This window comes from Stegostoma tigrinum, chromosome 38, assembly GCF_030684315.1.
Source record: "Stegostoma tigrinum isolate sSteTig4 chromosome 38, sSteTig4.hap1, whole genome shotgun sequence".
Classification (NCBI taxonomy): domain Eukaryota; kingdom Metazoa; phylum Chordata; class Chondrichthyes; order Orectolobiformes; family Stegostomatidae; genus Stegostoma; species Stegostoma tigrinum.
Window position 1 is genome coordinate 20066246 of NC_081391.1, and position 19132 is coordinate 20085377.

The window sequence follows — 19132 nt, forward strand, 5'->3', positions numbered from 1 at the left end:
CTGTGTGGGTGGTGAGTCAGCTGTCAGCCAACTGCTTTCCTTCCCTGAAAGGGTTAGAAAAACGTAGGACTGCTGAGAGTTGGCCTTTCAGCAAATTAAGTGAAGTGTCTCTTTTCTCTTCCACTCTTTCCCCGTCCTTTCGATCTCCTCTCTTCCCCCCTCCCTCCACCCCCTGCCCGAAGCCTGGATGCAATGCAGGGAACTCTGCAGAGAGAGAAGAAGGTGAACCAGAGTCTATTGGATCTCCATGTCTGCAAATGTAGCTTTAATTGCACCAGCTGTCCCCAGCAGTTGATTGCTGGAGCGAGAACAGGAACTATGCCACGTTTGTCCCACAAGCTACAAGGTGGGCATTGAGGATAGGAGACACTGTTACAGGAGAGAGCAGATTCCTCACTCAGTCTCCTACAGTGGAGACTTGTTAGAAAATCCAATTCCTTAGCTTGGGAAACTAGAACAGTGGTGTCTTGCTTGTTCAAAGAAGCATGCCAAAAAAATGCAATGCACGTGCCAGATGCTATTGCTGTTCCTTTTTTATTAACAAAGTATTTTTTTAATGCTTGGTTTCTGCTCACCAAGTTAAGTGAAGGTTACTAGCAAAACTGAGGTCTGGCAGCACCTGTGGATAGACTTCAGTTGAGGAGTCACCAGACTCAACCATTAATTGGTGTATCAACACATGCAGAGTGCCACCTGCCCCCCTGACTCTAGCCGTTTGTATTGTGTTTGATCCCAGCTTTTAGGAAAGTTGGAGCATTGCTAGGGACAGGGCACCAGTTAAGTGGCTAACAGTTAGAATGGAGCAATTTTGGTGAAGCTATTGACTGGAGACTGCTCTTACAGAACTGTCACTGTGAGCACTGCTTAAAAGCCAAAAGCTTAACAGTTTGATTTCCACAACAATGACTCATTTAAAAAAATCTTTTGACTTTGGATTCAGAAACTGAACAAAAATTGCCAGGGCAAGCATTGATTCAATGCAGAGAGCAAAAAGCCAAAGCGATTTAATAATCAGGTAATAAGCAGCCAAATAAGTGTAGTCAGATACATGGGCAATGTTTTCATTTTGTGCAGAGTGTGCAAAAAAAAAGTCATTCACTAGAACACCAGTGTACAACAAATGGAGTTGTTGAATCCTCATTCAGCTCAGGCTGAGCCTGTCAAACAGATACTCTCCTTTGCCCTTCTGAGGGGCTCCCAGTCTCTTCAGGTTGGTGATGTGATCTCCCAGCTTCTTGATCATCTTCACTTGCTCATCCAAGTAGTGCCTCTCCAGGAAGTCACAGCTGGAAGACAAGACAAGTTAGTGGAATCCACTGAAGACATTTGGAAGTGACCCTCAATTCAGATTTAACAAATCAATACCATGTTGAGGGAGAGGGGCACTCTGGTGATGCGTTTGGACTGTTGTAGATTTAACAGTCTGCAGGAGGCAGTTATGAGACAATTGTATTCCCCCTCCCCACAAGAGTACACAAACAGATCACTTTCAGGTTGGAAACATTCACCTTTCCTGGAATTTGAAAGTCATCCTGGTAGTTTGTTGTTCGAAAGGTCATCAGCCCTACATGCTGAATTTAGCAGTGAAAGGCAAGGAAGCTTATTGGAGAGAAAGTGAGGAACTCACATGAGGGTCTGTGTGGCCAGAGGAGAGATTGTGCAGATCCAGCAAACTCTGGTTCACATCCTTCTCCTTCTGCAGAGCTCCCTGCCTTGCCTCCAGATCATTGCCATGGTCAGTCTTCTGAAGCGGCAGCGTGGGGGTGGATGGTAAGAGACAAGACACATCACTTAAAATGCAAGAAACCAGTGAAAAAAGCAACAAGACCTCCATCTCATTAGGAGAGTGTACAACAGCTAAGAGATTATATCCAAAGCATTAAAATGCTATAATATTCAGGGCTTAAAAAGCCTTCTTCAGGACAAAATGACATTTCATTAAACCCAATCTTGATGTCCTACAAGAGGAGCATGCACCCACATTCTGGAATGCCATCAGTTTCTCAGCTGTTCCCATTCCTTCGAGGAACAGTGCCATGAGAACTCAAAGTGACACAGGACAACATCTTCCCAGTCAAAAGTGAAAGGATTGTAAACAGGGAAACCCATTGGGGTTTGTTGTTAAAGATCCTTCTCTACCTGAAATGCTTCTTCAGTCAGGCCTGCAGGTTCTGGAAGGGAAAGCCTCCCTTGTAAATCACAACAAAAACCACACCATAATAGATTGAGGTGTAGTTTCTTGCCTTGTGAAGCAGGAGGGAAGGGAGGGATCATCTTCCTACAAGTTGGGTCTTGAATATTTCATACTTGACACAAAATATTAAGTATTAAAATAAAACCTCATCATTCCAAAAGGCCATATGGGTAGGGAAAATGGCTCAGCTTCAGCAAGGAAACCTTCCAACACAGAACAGGATTCTCAGCTCTGGAGTGAACTAGCAAAGTTTATTAGTGAAGTATTGACAGCAAATAGAACTCAGGATTGTGATAGTGTTCCTCCCTCTGGGATGGAGGTCCAGGGTCGCATACGCTCTAGAGGTCAGACATATTATCTCTAGACAGATTAACACTATTCAATAGAATAAATCCAATTACATTGTACAGAAAAACACAGACAGACATCCCAGGTCATACATCAGGATCAAACCATTAAAAGATTATTCACTTCTCAAGGTCAGGGAAAGGCCACAGAAGATTCTAAAATATGAATTGAATGATGCAGAGAGACCCTACACCCACAATACATTGAGGCCACAGCTTGAAATCTGAAATAAATCCAGAAAACACCACTGTCACCATGGAGAGGTAAACATGGGAGAAAGAAAGCACCAGGGTGATCTGCTTGTTAACAACATCCTCACAGGCCTTGTGATGGTTCTGCCACACTTGGGAGGGCATCTTCACTATTGCTGCTCACAATCACTTGGACAACTCTAGAACTGAGTCTCCCTCCAACAAGCTCTTGTATTTATACTCCAGAGACCATCCTGCACCAACCAGGGAATGACATCACTAACAATGATTGACAATCTCTGACAGCCAATCAGGAATCTGCAAGAACCCAGTCACCAATGAACAGAGGAGGAGGAGAGTGGGGCAATGTGCTGAGACCCAGAGTCAATCAGAGATTTGGGCAACAGTCAGGTTGAGATTATTATTCTGTGATAACGAGAGCACTTAGCCTCTCAAACCTGTCCCCTAATTCAACTGGATCGGTGCGAGTCTGAGTCTTCATTTAATATCTTTGCCTGGGTTCTGCATCGCATCATATTGCGAACTAGCACAGCTCAACAAATCAGTTTCGAAATGTCCAAGGGGCTTGCAGAATTTTGGGAGTGATACTGTAATGTTTGAGATTAAGCATCATCACTGATTACCATAGCTTTGATCTGAAGATTATTCCCCCTTTTCCAGGATTACTTCGCCACAGGAAACAGTACATTGTCTAACGGCACGATTAGATCCATTAATAATCCAAAGTACCTGGATAATATTCGTTCTCGAGTCTTCCACACTCTTGCAAGGACAAGGCTAGTTGATGTAAACTGTATTCATAACGTAACCAGCTTGGGGCTGAGAAAATGCTGGTGAATCTGTGCTAAGGTCCCTCAAATAACCCTGTCAGAGCTCAGCACAGCGCTCCAAATGTGCTCTGATGCCACTTCTATGCTGTTGTATTACAACCCATGCTGTTTTGTTGTCCAGCCGGCTTGGGGGGAAACTGAGCACGTTCTGGCCTTTTTAATTCGGCTTTCATATCTGCCCACTGCCACACGGTTATTACGGTGCTGATGGTGACCATTCGGCCCATCGTATCCACCACCAACTCGCTGAGCGTTTCACCTCTTGCCATTCTCCTGCACTGTCCCTGTAATCTCCATGTTATTCCCTTTCAGATATCAGTCCTATTCCCTTTTGAATGCGTGAATTGAACCTGCCTCCAACACACTCTCGGACTATACATTTCACACCCTATCCACTCGCTGTGTTGGAAGGTTTTTATTTTCGCAGATCACTTCAGCTTCTTTTGCCAATTTTAAACCTGTGCCTTCTTGCTCCTGACCCTTTCACAAATGGGAACATCGTGCCCCTGTTTGTTCTTTCTGGATCCGAATTTGAGCCGTTTGCTTTCCAGAGAGAAAAGTCCCAGCTTCTCCAATATATCCTCACACCTGAAATTCCTCATTCCTGGAGCCATTCCAGGAAGCCTCTTCTGCACTGTCTCCAGTACGTCCACTCTTTCCTTCAGTGTGATGTGCAGATCGAGACACAGTATTCCTGTTGGGGTCAAACTTAAGCAGGTTCAGCATAATCACCTTGCTCTTGTACACTTGCCCCTACTAATAAAGCTCAGGGCACTGCGAGCTTTATTAACCATTCGCTTGAACAGTCCTCAGAGATAATGGGAACTGCAGATGCTGGAGAATCCGAGAAAACAAAGTGTGGAGCTGGATGAACACAGCAGGTCAAGCAGCATCTTAGGAGCACAAAAGCTGACGTTTTGGGCCTAGACCCTTCATCAGCAAAGGGGGATGGGGGAAGAATTCTGAAATAAATAGGGAGAGGGGTAGGCGGACCGAAGATGGATGGAGGAGAAGGTAGGTGGAGAGGAGAGTATGGGTGGGGAGGTAGGGAGGGGATAGGTCAGTCCGGGGAGGATGGACAGGTCAAAGGGGCCAGGTGAGGTTAGTAGGTAGGAAATGGAGGTGTGGCTTGAGGTGGGAGGAGGGTCTAGGTGAGAGGAAGAACAGGTTAAGGAGGCTGGGATGTGCTGGGCTGGTTTTGGGATGCAGTGGGAGGAGCGGAGATTTTGAAGCTGGTGAAAGCCACATTGATACCATTGGGCTGCAGAGTTCCCAAGTGGAATATGAGTTGCTGTTCCTGCAACCTATGGGTGGCATCATTATGGCACTGCAGGAGGACCAGGATGGACATGTTGTCACAGGAACGGCGGGGAGAGTTGAAATGGTGCACGACTGGGAGGTGCAGTTGTTTACTGCAAACTGAGCGTCGGTGTTCTGCAAAGCGGTCCCCAAGCCTCCGCTGTGTTTCCCCAATGTAGAGGAAGCCACGCCGTGTACAGCAGATGTAGTGTACCACATTGGCGGATGTGCAGGTGAACATCTGTTTGATGTGGAAAGTCATCTTGGGGCCTGGGATGGGGGTGAGGGAGGAGGTGTGGGGGCAGGTGTAGCACTTCCTGCGGTTGTAGCAGAAAGTGCTGGGTGTGGATGGGAGTGTGGAGCGAACAAGGATATCGCGGAGAGAATGGTCTCTCCGAAAGCAGACAATGGTGGGATAGAAAAATGTCTTTGGTGGTGGAGATGGATTGTAGATGGCAGAAGTGTCGGAGGACGATGCATTATATCCAGAGGCTAGTGGGGTGGTATGTGAGGACTAGGGGGATCCTCTTGGGGAAGTTATTGCGAGGGTAGTGTGTGAGGGATGAGTTGTGGGAAATGCGGGAGACACGATTGAGGACATTCTCGCCCACTGCAAAGGGGGAAGTGGCGGTCCTGTAAGAACGAGGACATCTGGGATGTGCAGGAGTGGAATGCCTCTTCTTGGAGCAGATGGGGGAGAGGCAAAGGAATTGGGAATAGGGCATGGAGTTTTTGCAGGAAGGTGGGTTGGAGGAGGCGTATCACAGGTAGCTGTGGGAGTTGGTGGGCTCGAAATGGACATCGGTTTGTAGGTGGTTGCCTGCGATGGAGACAGAAAGTCCAGGAAGGTGAGGGATGTGTTGGAGATGGTCCTTCCACCTTCAATGCTGTAATGCAAATACACCATGCAGTTCACTCACTCCTGCACCCTCTTTAGAAATGCACCTTTTATTTTGTATTGTCTCTACATGCTTTTCCCACCATTTTTTCTGTTTTGAACTTCATCTGCCACTTGCTTGCCGATTTCACTGATATCGGTGCCCTTTTGAGGTTCTGCACCATGGTCCTCACTTGAAGTTTCTTATGTACAAACTCTGAAATTGCATCCTTTATACCAGGACATAAGTCATTACTTTACTTTTGTAAAGCCTGGCTCCTCCCCATAACCCGTGGAACTCCACGACAAACCATCCCCCTCGTCCAAAGAGCATCCATTAGCATCACTTATGTTTCCAGTAACGCAGCCAACTCCGTATCCCTGTCACTGCGCTGCCATTGATTACAGGGGCTTGAACATAGTTCACAAATCTAACGTGTGGCACTGCATTACATGTCTTTAGGAAGCTCACGTAGACCACACGAACAACAGCCCTCTCGCCTAACTCGTCAAAATACTTGTGCTAGATAGCTAAAAGTGGTTTTCCTTTTGAGGAGATCTGGCATGGATCTCAAAAAGATTCATATTCATCCATATAACTATTATGCAATTTTCTACTCATCTCCATTAGTTCCTGTCTTCCACTCCCCAACATCACTCATGGAAATGACAGGCATCTACTCCATCACTTATCCCATTTGGAAACTGAATGAAAAGCTGATGCAAAAGGACAATGCATCTAGAAGTTGTTGCCTCTTCTCAGTGTTCATAATTTATTGCAGCTACTAATTTCCAATTTCAAAACAATTTCTCACACAGATTTAAGAGATCCACTCCCCATGCAAGTCCCCTAACCGGCCATTTCCACATACATGCTGTATGTGTTGCTGGGCTTCTATTCAAGCAGAGCTTCACAATGTTGGAGCTGTAAGAGTTTGCAAATAGGACCTCTCCTCAGCAATTTCTGTACCCTGTTCCCCTACTGAGAGCTTCACTTCAGACAAACAAGAGGTAAAGAAGTGACCCAAACAATGATTGGCTGCTGTGTATATAAAGCTATTGGGAGGCATGGAAGGGTAGGAGGAAGTAAGTAGTAGTTGCGGGGGGAGAGGTGGTGGGGTACAGAGTTGAAGAAGAAAGGCAGAAAAGCTTGGAATCCAACTCTGCCTCCTTTTATTATTCATCTGCTAAACCTCAGTCCCCAAAAAAGCAGAACAAATCCACAAGCTGCAGCTGGGAGGTTGGGGCAGCCCTTGCCGTCTGCAAACTTAGAAAGAGTTCACTTAACCCTTGCTGCTGTTGGAAGAAGGGCAGGTGAGGACAGAGGAAGCACCTAGTGTCTAAAGTCATCCAGAGAGGAAAGTCATGTCACTAAGTGGTACACACCTGGAAGGCTAATGTAACACTAAAAAGGAAAGGGGAAACACCTCATTTACAAATTTGCCATGAAAAAAATGTATGTTCCACATGTGCATAAAATTTATGCTACCTTTGGAGGAAGATATTGAAGTGAGTGAAATTTCTATTGTGGATTTTTTCAGTCAAGTTTCCTGGTTAGCTGTTGGTAATTTAGTTAGCTTAAAAAACAAAGATCCAAAATCCAGTTCCACAAAGACTTGTATTTCCATTTGGAATGGCAGACAGAAAAAGGCAAAGTGGTCATCAGAATTAGGTCAGGAATGGATAAATTTCTTCCATAACCCCATTCAGCTGAGTGTGAGCTTGTCAAGCAGGTACTCTCCCATGCCATTGTCAGGGGCTCCCAGTCTCTTCAGGTTGGTGATGTGATCTCCCAGCTTCTTGATCATCTTCACTTGCTCATCCAGGTAGTGCCTCTCCAGGAAGTCACACAGCTGGAACAGTCAGGTGCAGAGCTGGTTAGTGTGGAGGGGAACCGACAATTTGAATTGAAAGTGCCTTCCCCTCCCCCAACTGATTCAGGCAAGTCGTGATACAAACACTTCTAGCTGAAGAGAAGTGAAATTTACTAAGTGGCAAGTCACTATTTTTAAATTGCACAAATTAAGCTTCAGATCCATGGAATGACCACTTGCTCTTGGAGGGGGTGGGGTGAGGAAGAATTGATTGAAGCCAATTTTTCATTCATTCATGTCCTAAAGCCACAGCCCCAAGCCCAGTGATTTTCAAAAATGCAGGAGGAGCACACATTCTCCATTTCTGTCTGAACAGCTCTACATATGGGGCTTCCAATTGGTTTTGTTCAGGGTCAGCATAAAAAGAACCAAGCTAAAAGCAAAGCAAACATTCCCTTGACAGTTCAGCAAGCCAGATTTTTCCTTATCAGCAAGAAAACTCACTTTAACACAGGGTCTAGTGTCTGGAGAGACTGTACACTCGGACATGATGAGACCCCATGGTGTTAGGGTAGGACATGAAAGAGAAGACCGTCACCTATCATTTAGCCGCCGTCCAGATAAAGGGAACGTTCAGGACGTCAACTTAGCTGTCATGTGACCCTCGGGACAGATGGTTTGTTTTAAGGAAACAGTCAAGCCTGCACTCAGCACAGAATGGAAAGGAGACCTCTCTAAAAGACAGGTTTCTATGGAGTGAGAGCTGAAGGCTCGAGGGAACCCATGGAATTCCTGGCTGCAGAGGGTTGTTGGGGGTCAGGTAATTCAAGCATAAAGGCTGAGAACGTTAAATTCAGAAATCCTTCACTTTCCAGCCTTATCCCCTTGAATGAGGAGGATTCAGATCAACCATGATCGGAATGGCTAAAGAAACTTGATGGGCTGAGTGGCCTATTAAAGTGAAGGGTAGGTGAAGCAGCATTCTCAGGTAAAAGAGATTGATGTAAAGGCTGAACAGCCAAGTAGGGGAGATAGAAGGACACTCAGTCATTTTAACAAAATGTCCATCACATGGGTGAAACAGGTAGAAAAGAACTCACATGAGGGTCCGTGTGGCCAGAGGCTAGTTTGTGCAGATCCAGCAGACTCTGGTTCACATCCTTCTCCATCTGCAGAGCTTTCTGCATTGCCTCCAGACCATTGCCCCACTCATCCTGCTCTGGCTTCTGGAGGGAAGCAAAAAAGGAGATGCTTCACCCATGTGAATAATGAAGTGCAATACAGTGAGATGACACAGCAACTAGGAACTAGTATGCCATATAGCATTACACCAGCTGAATTCAAGCATCAAATCCATGTCTAGTTCAGGTAGCTGTAACGTAGGCGGCTTCACCAACCTTGATGTCCTGCAGGAGGACTCGACCGCCACGTTTATTCTGGAATGCCATCAGTCTCTCAGCGTGTTCCCGTTCCTCATGGGACTGCTCCTTGAAGAACTCAGCAAAGTGATGCAGGGCAACGTCATCCCGGTCAAAGTAAGAGAACTGTGGGGAGAAGAGGAGAATGCAACAGAATCAGGCAAGCTCCAGATCTCATGCGGTGAGAAATGCCACAGAGCCTGTATGGCTTCTTTTCAGCTTCAATAAGATTGTGTACAAATGGCCTAGACAAGGGAAGAACAGGTTGAGGCAGTAGAGTTCAGAACTAGAGATCATAATTTATCAAGGTGAAGGTCATGTTTTTGATGACCTTTGGTGAGAAGCTTGGATTTTGATCCTGCATTGTCTTCTCCAACTGTGACTGCCATTTGAGTGTAGGGGAAAGGTGGCACAACCCCTCAGAAGGGAGGGAATTGGCATGGGAGCTAGTGTTGCAACTTGCACTAAACACCTCAGTAGCCATTACTTCCCAGATCTCATGAGAAGGAACACAACCCCAACCCCCATGCTAGAAACAGGAATTTTATCCTCAACCCAAGTGAGGTCAGAGACCCTGTCACCAAAAGCCCTTCGTCACTGAATGCCAGTTGAGACAAAAATCCATTGACTTCAGTAACATAATCATCATGGATGATGAAGTGCAAAGCTTGATGAACACAGCAGGCCAAGCAGAATCTCAGGAGCACAAAAGCTGATGTTTCAGGCCTAGACCCTTCATCAGGGCCCAAGATGTCAGCTGTGGAGCACCTAAGATGCTGCTTGGCCTGCTGTGTTCGTCCAGCTTCACACTTCATCACCTTGGATTCTCCAGCATCTGCAGTTCCCATTATCTCTGACTATCATGGATGAACCTAGCATGAAGGCCAACACAACAGGAATATGCTCATTTAGATACAGGTAGAAAAGGGCTCAGTTGGTTTCACTAATGAAACACCCAATTAGCTTTAAAATCAATTCTAAGAAAGTTTGTTCAGGTTTATGCATTATGAAAGTCATCCACAGGAAAACATAAGGAATCTTGGATTTAGTTCCAACATAAACCACTTCAGAATAAAACCAATGTTACAGAATATAAAGCAAATCAGTTAACAAGGCAACCAAGAATGCTTAAATCACTCAAGTGGATGAGTTTGAAAGAAAGAGGCAAAACATTCAAAAGCTAATTTGTTGACTTAACATATAGTTTTAAAAAGTTAACTGAAACACATGGGGCATCAACATGACTGACATATTGCCCAGCCCAGACAACCTCAGTGGGGCAGAGTGGAATGACAGGCAGGAAAAAAAAATGACCTTCAAAATCACTAGGCTCACCATGGAGAGGTAAACATAGGAGGACTAGAGCTCCAGGTTGATCTGCTTGTTAACAGCATCCTCACAGTCCTTGTGGTAGTTCTGACACACTTGGGAAGCCATCTTCACTATTCCTGCTCACAAGCACCAAGAAAACTCTAGAACTAAGCCTCTCAGCCACAAGCTCTTGTATTTAACCTCCTGGAACATCCTGCACTCAACCAGGGAATGACATCACCAATGATGATTGACAATCCCTGATAGCCAATCAGGCATCTCCATGAGTGCAGGAGCCAATGAAGGGCATGGGGTGGAATGAGATCCCCAGAGCCAATCAGAGCTTTGGAACTGAGGCATATTTGGAACATTCAGTGATTGTCGCTGACGAACAGGAGGTGGATGTTCTGCCCTGTCCTGCCACCCAATTGTGTCAAGCCTGGTCTGTTGCTTCCTTACGCTCTTCCTACATTGGTCCTGTGTTCCTGTCACACCATGAACGAACAAACATCCAACTGTCTCACATCTGAGCAGTTTATTTGTTCCCAATATTTCTGGGAAAAAGATTGCAGAGTTCTGAATCCTTTTCCTGAGGAAATGATTCCTGGCACCTGCCCTGGATGGCCACAGCATAATGATGGCATTGTACTCCTTGGTCACGCTAAAATAATTTCTCTCCCTCTGGCTCCTCAAACCCGATTGTTATTTTCCAAACTTCAATTGTAGTCAGCCCTAAATCTTCATTACCCAAGTGAATGCAAGTACACTCTTTGCAAATTGTCCTCACAATTTAAGCCTGTTAGTCCTGGGATCGTTCTGGTGAATGCACACTGTAGCGCGACGATGGTGTTGTTGCTGTGCTAGTCACAGAGAGGCTCGGATTAACACCACGAGGGCAATAAGTGCTGACCTTAGTCAGCAATGCCCTCGTCCCATGAATGAACTGAAGAAAACTATCATTGATTGCCTTGGAAATCAATCTGGTTCACTGATATCTTTCAGGGAAGGAAATGGACTCCACGGCCTGTATATGACTACAGACCCACAGCAATATCACTGACTCCTAACTTGCGTCTGATATGGTCAGAAACCTTTTAATTCAAGGGCAGTGAGAGAGGAGCGACGGGGCTTGGTCTTGCCAGTGACATTCTCCTCCATGAAATCATTTCAAAAACACTTGCTCCAAGGCCGATATATCAGAACTGAATACTGTTCTCCAGGTGGGGTTCACCCTACACTTTCCACCAGTGTAGCACAACCTTTCTGGTGGCTCGGTGATTAGTACTACTGCCCCGGAGCGCCGCAGACCTGGGTTCAATCCCATCTTCGAGTGGCCGTTTGTGCATTCTCCCTGGGGCTGTGTGGGTCCCCTTCAGAAGCTCTGGGTTCTTCCCACAGTCTAAAGACGTGCACAACAGGTGGACTGGCCGTGCTATGTTGCCTTTAGCAAGCAGGCTAGGTGGGTTAGCCATGGGGAAATGTGGGGTTAGAAGGATGGGGTGGGCCTGGGTGCAATGCTCGTCAGAGGATCAGTGTGGGCTGAATGGCCTAGTTCCACACTGTAGGGATTCACTGATTTATATTCCAGCTCCACTGCCTTGCAATGAACATTAAAATGCAATTAGCATTTTAAAAACATCTCATTTACTCTCTACAAGTTGTTAATAATTTCTGCACGCAGATCCCCAAACACACTCTGCGCCTATTTAGCTCCTCGCACTACACTATTTCAGAACACACTGATGTGTGTGTCTTGGTCTGAAGTACTCTTCCTCAGATTAAATTCTACTGGTCAATATTGTCTATTTGCTTTATTAGTGCCATCTGGTTCTGCGTGGCAGAGGCAGGTTTATTATTGGCAGTGTTCAAGAGGCACTGGGTAATTAAACAGGAACAACTTGCCAGTTTATAGGGAAAGGCAGAAGATTCACAGAAAGGGTAAAGTGCTCAGAGACCGAGTGCAAATGAGACAGTCTGATGGGCCGTCTTCTACAGTATGATAATGCTGTTGCGCTTCCATCAGGATGAGCTGGCTCACCTCCTCGGGAAACATGAAGACAACCAATGTGAATGAATTAACTACCACTAGATCAAGGGCAGACTTTGAGACAAACCAAGACATCAGTTGTTGGTAAAGTGTTGGAAAATGTTCCAAGAGATAGGATTTATAATCATCTAGAAAAGAATAATTTGATCAGGGATAGTCAGCACGGTTTTGTGAAGGGTAGGTCGTGCCTCACAATCCTTATTGCGTTCTTTGAGAAGATGACCAAACACATAGATGAGAGTAAACCGGTTGATGTGGTGTATATGGTTTTCAGCAATGCTTTCGATAAGGTTCCCCACATTAGGCTATTTACAAAATGCGGAGGAAAGGAATTGTGGGAGATATAGCAGTTTGGATCAGAAATTGGCTTGCTGAAAGAAGACAGGGTGGTGGTTGATGGGAAATGTTCATCCTGGAGACCAGTTACTAGTGGTGTACCACAAGGGTCGGTGTTGGGTCCACTGCTGTTTGTCATTTTTATAAACGGCCTGGATGAGGGCGTAGATGGATGGGTTAGTAAATTTGCAGACGACACTAAGGTCGTTGGAGTTGTGGATAGTGACAAAGGATGTTGTAGGTTATAGAGACATAGATAGGTAAGCTGCAGAGCTGGGCTGAGAGGTGGCAAATGGAGTTTAATGCGGACAAGCGTGAGGTGATGCACTTTGGTAGAAGCAACCGGAATGCAAAGTACTGGGCTAATGGTAACATTCTTGGTAGTGTAGATGAGCAGAGAGATCTCGGTGTCCATGTACACAGATCCTTGAAAGTTGCCACCCAGGTTGACAGCGTTGTTAAGAAGGCATACAGTGTTTTAGCTTTTATTAATAGAGGGATCGAGTTCCGGAACCAAGAGGTTATGCTGCAGCTGTACAAAACTCTGGTGCGGCCGCACTTTGAGTATTGCATACAGTTCTGGTCACTGCATTATAAGAAAGATGTGGAAGCTTTGGAAAGGGTGCAGAGGAGATTTACTAGGATGTTGCCTGGTATGGAAGGAAGGTCTTACGAGGAAAGGCTGAGGGGCTTGAGGCTGTTTTCGCTAGAGAGAAGCAGGTTGAGAGGTGACTTAACTGAGACATAAGATAATCAGAGGGTTAGATAGGGTGGATAGCGAGAGCCTTTTTCCTAGGATGGTGACAGCGAGCATGAGGGGGCATAGCTTTAAATTGAGGGGTGAAAGATATAGGACAGATGTCAGAGGTAGTTTCTTTACTCAGAGAGTAGTAAGGGTATGGAACGCTTTGCCTGCAACGGAAGTAGATTCGCCAACTTTAAGTACATTTAAGTCGTTGTTTGACAAGCATATGGACGTACATGGAATAGTGTAGGTTAGATGGGCTTCAGATTGGTATGACATGTCGGCACAACAGAGGGCCAAAGGGCCTGTACTGTGCCATAATTTTCTATGTTCTATAAACATCTATCCCACGAGCTCCAGATTTAACCAGGAGCTGAAAAAAAAAACCAAACCCCATCCTCTCCAAGTCTGCTATTAGAAGGTCAGAGTAGAAGCTGATATCTTTTTATATCGGCTCACTAAAGCCTTAATTTAGGGAGGGTGGGGGTCTTAGCCTTTCTAAAAGAGAAATGACTTGCTGCCTGCCAGATGTAGTGTAAGGGAAGTCAGGTACTGAGCAAAAAAACCCGAAATAGATGCTTCAAATGTGGGAAGCCTCTGAACATCTAAGGGATGAGTCAAGCTTTCCTCAAAAAGTAAATAGACACCACAAGAGTGCTTTTGACCTCTGGCTTTGAGAGATGATTTCAATATTTTATCAGTACTGCTGCAACATTTTGCTGAAGATAAACTTGGTTGCTCGTACTGCTGCAAACAAGGGGCAATTGCCCCATATATAGCCAAATGCTTGTCCACTCACTGACTCCAAGTATCTTTGGACAGTCATCCCTGTTGACATTATCCAGCTGGTCCAAGGAATTGGACCAAAGTCAGCAAACCATATCCAAGTTGTTGGGAATGGACAAAATCCTTGGAAGATATTGGATAGGCTTTGGGCTGCAGAATTACAGAAAGCTAGACAGCTTTGGTTCAATGATTTTTATTTCATATTCCAGTACAAGCAAAAGAGAATGCAAGGACCAAGTGATTGTAAAATCCCACTCAGCTGAGTGTGAGCCTGTCAAACAGGTACTCTCCCATGCCATTGTCAGGGGCTCCTAGTCTCTTCAGGTTGGTGATGTGATCTCCCAGCTTCTTGATCATCTTCACTTGCTCATCCAAGTAGTGCCTCTCCAGGAAGTCACACAGCTGGAGAAAGAAAAGAAATGTATAGCTCACTGAGCAGAAAGCATCTTTGTACTTCAAATGCTCAGTGCAATGTGAATAGGTACATTTAACCTAAAGGATCAATGCCTTATCACCTTTAGACCAAAAAAAAGTGAAGTGCTCACATGAGGGCCCATGTGGCCAGAGGCGAGTTTGTGCAGATCCAGCAGACTCTGGGTCACATCCTTCTCCATCTGCAGAGCTCTCTGCATTGCCTCCAGACCATTGCCCCACTCATCCTGCTCTGGCTTCTGGAAGAAGGGTTTTGTTAGTCAGAAGCTGCTTATGGGCGTTTGTACTAGAACTGAAGGCTGTGCCTTTTATGGCTAAAAACACTTGTTCGAGGTGTCGTAGAGATTGTTCTATTCAAAAGTTGATGGTGGCAGAGAGGGGGAATAACCTGCCACATTCGGAATCAAAGCACACAAGGCACATGTGATGTTAGTGCTGGGAGCTTAAGAGGCTGATGTGGTGTTTGAAGTCAGTCACTCCCCCATCCAGATGGGGAATTGCTGGTGTCAGTGTGTAAATTACTAGACTATTGTACTTCCTAGTCAGTCCCAGCTGCAAATAAGGGAATGCCACACAACATGTTGCATTCCCCTAAGTGACTCCAGCCCAGATGTTTCCAATGGAAAATCGTTTAAGACCACCAGGATGATAGTGAAAAATCACTCGTCACTACAGCCCAATGAAGGGTCAAATTCCTTTGCTATTTGAGCATTTTAGAATTCAATTAAGTTCTTAAACACCACCCTAACCATGTGGATGAAAACCTTGGTTAAAAACCCAGCAGGTGTCCTAAAACCATGAATTTAAGTCAAGTACATGTCATACAGAGGAGTGCTCATCTCAATCAATTGTTTCTGATCACTCCACAAGCTCCATTGGATGAAAAAGCTATCAAAAACATTTCAGCCCATGCACTTGAATAAGTGCAGAATCAAAGATGCAGGATATCTAAAACACACAGGCTTCTGTCAAAGTAAACCCTCAAGCTTTCCCCTTTTAAGTTAAAAGGGGGTTAAAAGTCCAACCTTGATGTCCTGCAGGAGGACTTGGCCTCCATGTTTATTCTGGAATGCAAGTCAGTCTCGCAGCATGTTCCCGTTCCTCATGGGACTGCTCCTTGAAGAACTGAGCAAAGTGATGCAGGGCAACATCATCCCGGTCAAAATAAGAGACCTGTGGAGGGAAGGATTGGACAGAATTCAATTAAAGCAGACCCAGACATTCTAAGAGCCAAGGGCTTGGTTACTCATTCTCTACCTGGCTTCAAGTTAGAGACTTGGAATTCTAGTCAAATATATTGGCCTCAGCTAGTTTGAAATCTAGTCATGTCTGACCACATGCAAACCCCATCCTTGTTTGGGGGATCATGTTAAGAAACAGTAGATGTTAACAGTCCAGAGACAGCAGTAACTTTTTGCTTAGCATTCCACTGACTTTACTTAATGCCACAAAGACTTGCTTCCCTCACTAGTCAGGGAAGGGGTGCAGAAGAACCATCTGAACAGCCTAACATTACTAATCCACATGAAGAGTCAGTGTCAGTTCAGGTAAGGAAGATCTAGTCAGTTTTGGGGGCAGTGAAAACAAGATTGATCAGCTAGTTTCTCACCCCAATACAGCCTCAACATTCAGTTTTACCATTAAAGTAAGGAATTAGATTGCTTCTATGGAGTAGAATAATTCTTGTTGTCCAACCCACAGATTTGGCCATTTTAAAAGAACATGACAGTCACAAATGAGACAACAGACTTGTATCTCAAAATTTAATTTGGCACAGGAGGCAGAGGTTAGAATTAAATCTTAACTAACAGGTCACTAACACCAGAACTATTTGCACAGCATACAGTGAATTAGTAATAACTTGGAAAAAGTACCCAAAAGATACAGCACTCACCACAGAGAGGTAAACATAGGAGGAATAGAGCTCCAGGTTGATCTGCTTGTTGACAGCATCCTCACAGTCCTTGTGGTAGTTCTGACACACTTGGGAAGCCATCTTCACACCTAATTACAAAAAGCAAACTCAAACAACAGCCTAACCCCACCGCCCATGAGCTCTAGTATTTATGTAAATGGGAATCTGCATTCCAACAGGAAGTTATCACCAATAGTGCTTGGCTATTAGGGATTTCCAATCAGCAGGCTCCCATGAATACAGGCATTAATTAGGGAGAGGTGCTGGGGGGAGCTATGTACAAAGCAGAGCCAATCGGAGCAGTGGGAAACCAGCAGGTTTCAACAGTTTGGGCCATGGGAACAGGAGGAGACCATTCAGCCCCTCAAACCAATTTCAGTATTTAATTAGATCTTGGCTGGTCTGCTTCTCAGTTCCATATAAACTACCTTCTTCCATAAAGCGGAATCATAGAATCCCATCACAAATTCACCAAAGATCCTCAGCTGGCACCTTCCAAGCAGATGACCATTTCCATCTAGACAGACAAGGGCAGCAGACACGTGAGACCACCACCAACTTCAAGCTCCCCTCCGAGCCACTCACCATCCCGACTTGGAAATATGTTGGCGTGCCTTCAGTGTCTCTGGGTGGAAATCCTGGAATTCCCTCTGTACGGCCATCGGGGTCGACATGGACTGCAGCGGTTCATGAAGGCAGCTGAACCCCACCTTCTCAAGGGGAATCTAGCAATGTACAACAAATGCTGGCCCAACCCATGACTGCCCTTGTCCCGCAAGTGAATACTCAAAAAAATTACAGTGCCGTAGGAGGCACTGAGTGTAGATAGGTCAGCACAGACCTGATGTCTATGGCCCGAATGTCGATCTCTTTGTAATCCAGACAGTTCTGTGCCTGTCCACCAGCTCTTGCAATTTCTGCAGATGGATCCCATAACCTTATGGTGATCACCAATTCTGTTCCCCGAATTTCACCGTTTAGCTAATTTCTCTTTCTTGTTCCGAAGTGCATGGCCTCACTCTTCCTCACATTGAGGCCTGCCTGCTGCTGTTTGCTCATTCATTTCAACAATGGCTTGTTGCAAACTTTCTGGTCCCATCCACACCATCCACTTTGTCGCTTAACTTTGTTTTGTCAGGAAATTTGGACATATATCTCTCGAGTCCTTCATCTACGTCAATCTGTCAATGTGAAACTGAAGCCCATGTGGAGATCCCTGGGAGTGAGAGTCAAATTTTGTCAATCAAAGTTGGCAGCCATTCTGTCAGCCACCTTCCCCCTTCCCAATTCCCAACCCATGTCCAACAGTAACTTCCTATTGTACGCGCATGCATTTTTCCTAATTATGTCATGGATACTCGTCATTGTTGGAATTGATTTTAGTTGCTTTGACTGTTCTCAAACTGATAGCATCAGTCCTCCAGGTCAGAGCTCCCCAGTTCACCTTAGGGTTTGACGAGTTTGTAAATGAATATTTCTCCCTGTACATGATGTCGAATTAAATGACATCTGAAGGTTTGAAGCATCTCTCATCTGATCCAGAAGAGGTCAGGGACACTGACACTGATCACAGCAGTTGAGGATATTACCCTGCACGAGATAGCCTGCAGCAAATCTGCAAATCAACCAGTCCCACTGGGAAAACAGAGATAATGGGAACTGCAGATGCTGGAGAATCCAGGATAACAAAGTGTGGAGCTGGATGAACACAGCAGGCCCAGCAACATGTCAGGAGCACAACACTGGGGGAAACAGACAGGATGCCTCTATCGGAATCCTATCACTCCCATTGCTGTTAAGTTTCATGTAAAGCTTTATCCGATCAAGCTCAGGAGCTCTATCATCCATTCCTTCTTCTGTAAGGAAGTTGTCTGTTGGATTTCTCTCAGATTTGAGAAAAAAAATATGAAAAGCAGTATTAATCTCAGGACGAGAATCAATTCTTTTGGTATTTCCTGACACCAGAAAATATAGTCCTTTCAATTTAGAGTGCAGGAAATTGTTGAACAAATTGCAGCCTGAGAATCTATGTCCAGTACCAGATTTAAGTCCTGCATGATAATGTCTCACTTCTGCACCCCTGCCCTCCTCAGGACTGACTCTGAGCACTGCAGTATATGGAAAATCACTGTTCAGTTAGTTTGCGACATCCAGGGTAAGCACCAGGATTCCTTACTCATTTAATTGCATGCTTGTGACAAAAAAAAATGGGAGCCAGCGTCCACGTGGCGGACTCCCAGTGCAATGGCCACCTACCTCTGTACAACAGAGACTCTATCACTGGTGTGTCTCGCAAGCCAGCCGGCAAGCAGGCTGTTGTTTGGATAATGAGTGCTTTCCTGAAGTTTGGCAGAGGGCACAGTTGTTTGTCATAAACTCAGCTGTGTTAGCTGTTAATTGCCAGTGCCGAGGGCAGAAAGTAAAAGGAAGCATCAGCCCACCCACTATTAAACTTGGGGAAAAAAAAAGAGAGTTTTCTAACCACGTGCCAGCAGAATGTATTTCACATGTGCACCAACTACATTGCTGAGATGCTCGAGTCACACGTAGGCCAGATCAGGTAATGGT

General features: G+C 45.3%; 2 pseudogenes; both read right to left on the minus strand.

Annotated features, from left to right (window-relative positions):
* Nucleotides 1-7466: 7466 nt before the first annotated feature.
* Nucleotides 7467-10429, minus strand: LOC132206581 (ferritin, heavy subunit-like; annotated as a pseudogene).
* A 4043-nt stretch (nucleotides 10430-14472) lies between these two features.
* Nucleotides 14473-16645, minus strand: LOC132206516 (ferritin heavy chain A-like; annotated as a pseudogene).
* Nucleotides 16646-19132: the final 2487 nt, after the last annotated feature.